The sequence below is a fragment of the Trichechus manatus genome, unplaced genomic scaffold (genome assembly GCF_000243295.1).
Source record: "Trichechus manatus latirostris isolate Lorelei unplaced genomic scaffold, TriManLat1.0 scaffold00198, whole genome shotgun sequence".
Lineage (NCBI taxonomy): Eukaryota > Metazoa > Chordata > Mammalia > Sirenia > Trichechidae > Trichechus > Trichechus manatus.
In genome coordinates, this window is record NW_004444134.1 from 908,163 (window position 1) to 911,065 (window position 2,903).

At 49.8% G+C, this 2,903-nt stretch overlaps 1 protein-coding gene across 3 annotated transcripts in view; it reads right to left on the reverse strand.

Moving 5' to 3' along the window:
- EXOC2 (exocyst complex component 2) overlaps positions 1–1,975 on the reverse strand; it is a 366,769-nt gene extending 364,794 nt beyond the window's left edge. The window contains exon 1 of one of the 3 annotated variants that reach the window (XM_004387908.2): positions 1,849–1,975. The gene's annotated coding sequence lies outside the window, so the exon portion shown is untranslated. The remainder of the gene's footprint in view (positions 1–1,848) is intronic. The other 2 variants (XM_023742032.1, XM_023742036.1) reach the window with 2 other exon arrangements.
- Positions 1,976–2,903: the final 928 nt, after the last annotated feature.

The following is a 2,903-nucleotide window of genomic DNA, read 5'->3' on the forward strand; positions in this document are numbered from 1 at the left end:
GGGAGCAAGGGAGAATGAAGAGAACAGGATACAAGGAAAAGACTAGTCCAAAGGACTAATTGTCCACAGCTACCAAGGCCTCCACTAGACTGAGTCCAGTACAGCTAGATGGTGCCCAGCTACCACCACTGACTGCTCTGACCGGGATCACAACAAAGGGTTCTGGACAGAGCTGGAGAAGGATGTAGAACATAATTCTATCTCACAAAAAAAAAGACCACATTTACTGGCCTAAAGAAGACTGGAGAAACCCTGAGAGTATGGCCCCCAGACACCCTTTTAGCTCAGTGGTGAAGTCACTTCCAAGGTTCACCATTCAGCCAGGGACTGGACAGCCCCATAAAACCAAACGGGACTAATGAGGCACAGCAGTCCAGGGACAAGGGCTAGTAGGCAGAAAGGGACAGGAAAGCTGGTGATACGGAACCCAAGGTTGAGTAAGGACAGTGTTGATGTGTAGTGAGGTTGTTAACCATTGTCACAGGGCAACGTGTACTAACTGTTTAATGAGAAACTATTTTTTTCTGTAAACCTTCATCTAAAGTGAGAATAGTAGCACAACTGGAAGAGCGTAGTTGATGTCACTGAACTGTGCATGTAGAAACTTTTGAAATGGTGTATCTTTGGCTACGTGTATTTTCACCAAAAAAAAAAAAAAAAGGTTGAGAAGTTAGATGTTGACATGTTGTGGGGTTGTTAACCAATGTCATAAAACAATATGTGTACTACTGTTTCATGAGAAACTATTTGTTCTGTAAGCCTTCACCTGAAGCACAATAAAAAAAAAATTAAAATGCAACAACAAAAAAATACCTTATTTTCACATAAAAACCAATTTCTTGGAACTAAGAAAGTGTCTATTTACAAAATCTTTGGATAGCAGGTGAAGCATCCCCAGGCTTAAATGACGAATAACACAGTACTTAAGTGTGCAGGCTCTAGTGTCTCACTGCACGGTCTGGGTGGAAGGCATTTAACTATCACTTCAGACTAGTTATTTAACCACTCTGAGCTTCCGTTTCCCCATCTGTAAAATGGGGATAATACAACAGCGTCTATTCCTTGGAGCTGTTGTGAGAATTAAAATCAGTTAATACGTGTAAGATGCTTAGAACAGTGGCAAGCCCCTAAGTGCTCGGTATAGCTTTAAACTGATGCATAACATGTCTTACATTCACTTTTCACCAGTAAATTCTCAAAAGTAGTTTCAACATTAACTTTCTGAGAGCAAGCGCAAACCACCACTTAACCTCACCTACTTGCTCAGTCACAACAGATACGCAAGGGAGCAAGTGGCGAAAAAACCCCTTGCCGTAGAGTCGATTCCGACTCACAGCGACCCTATAGGACAAAGTATAACTGCCCCATAGGGTTTCCAAGGAGGAGCTGATGGACTCGAACTGCTGACCCTTTGGTTAAGAGCCCAGCTTTTAACCACTGCACCACCAGGGCTCCAGGTGGAGAGAGGGGGGGGTCATTAAAAACAATAAGGCCAACTACAACCAGCCTCAGCCTCCTTGAGATTAGCTTTCTGGAAGGTAAAAACTGAGAGTTGGGAGTAGGGGGTAGGGAACTCCTGAAGACTCTGCCAGGTGCCAAAGGGCAAGGCGCAGGTGGGGACAGGTAGGAGGGCCGCTCCTACCTCATCACAGTCAAGGGCTGAGAGAGAGGGAGGATGTGTCAGGAGGCTCAGGCCAGCCCCCACCCGCCTCCTCAGAGGGTAGAAAGGTGGCAGCCGGGAGGGCGGAGGCCAGCCCAGGGGCGCCGTCGCCCCTCCGCCTTCCCCTGCCCTGACTCACCCTCAGCACCGAACTGCCAGCCTCCGAAGGCCGTGCGCGCCAAACCTACCTGCAGCCCAACGGCCGCCACCAGACCGGCCCCCGCTACGCCCAGATAAACAGAGGACCAAATGGGATCTCCAGTTCCGCAGCTCTCCCGACAGCCGTCGCATTTCCGCCCACACGAACGCTGAAGGCGTCCGCACTTCCGCCCACTCGAGCGCCGATCGCGTCGATGCGCCCTGCAGTCGATCGCCGAGTCCTCGGTGCGCGGACGGGTCGGGGCGCGAAGGCCTTAGGAAGCCTCTCAAGAGACACGTGAAAACGTCCTCAGGAACCACAATTTTGGGACGGATTCCAGTGTACCGACAGAAAACTTGAAGTGATGAACGACTGAAGCCCAGCAGCAGCAGGCACAGCGCGGCTCTGGAGCACAGAGGAGACTTCCACCAGCCCCTGCTTGCCGGAGCAGTCAGGACGCAGAGACGAGGAAGAGACCTCAGGAGCCACTGCAGGATCTAGGCAAGAAAGGACGGTGGTCGGTCCCGGGTGATGGTGGCGACGGAGGCATTTGGCAGGCCTGGCATGTGTTCTGGAGGCAGCATTGGTGGTCCCCGCTGAGGGCTGTGGAAAAGACACTCCAGATAACTAGGTTGATGGCGGTTCTGTTAACTAAAACGGGAAAGTCTGAGGAGAAAAAGTGAGGAAAGGGGGATTAAAAATTCTGTTTTAAAGTGTAAAATGCTATGAGACATTCCACTGGCGATGTTAAGTAGGCCACTGGACGTGTGGGCTGTTGTCCTGTTTGGACAAGATACTGTTTGGTCACCCTAGAGTTTCTCCATGATATAGCAATTAGGGTAAACCGCTCTTCGGGACTTATTAAACAACACCCGTTTGGCTGTAACCTGGGTTAGTATTTGCTGACCTGAGGAATCCATGGCCTCTGTTGCCATCAGAGTGGGGCGAGCAGAGGGCAGAGTTCCCAGGAGAGCTGGCCTGTAGTGGGGACCATATGTGACCTAGAGTATGCTACTTGTTTCTGACCTAGAAATTCCAAAGGTGGAGATTTGCTAGAATAACCTCTTAGAGCTGAATGGAGAGAAGTGGGGCAGGGAAATAGCT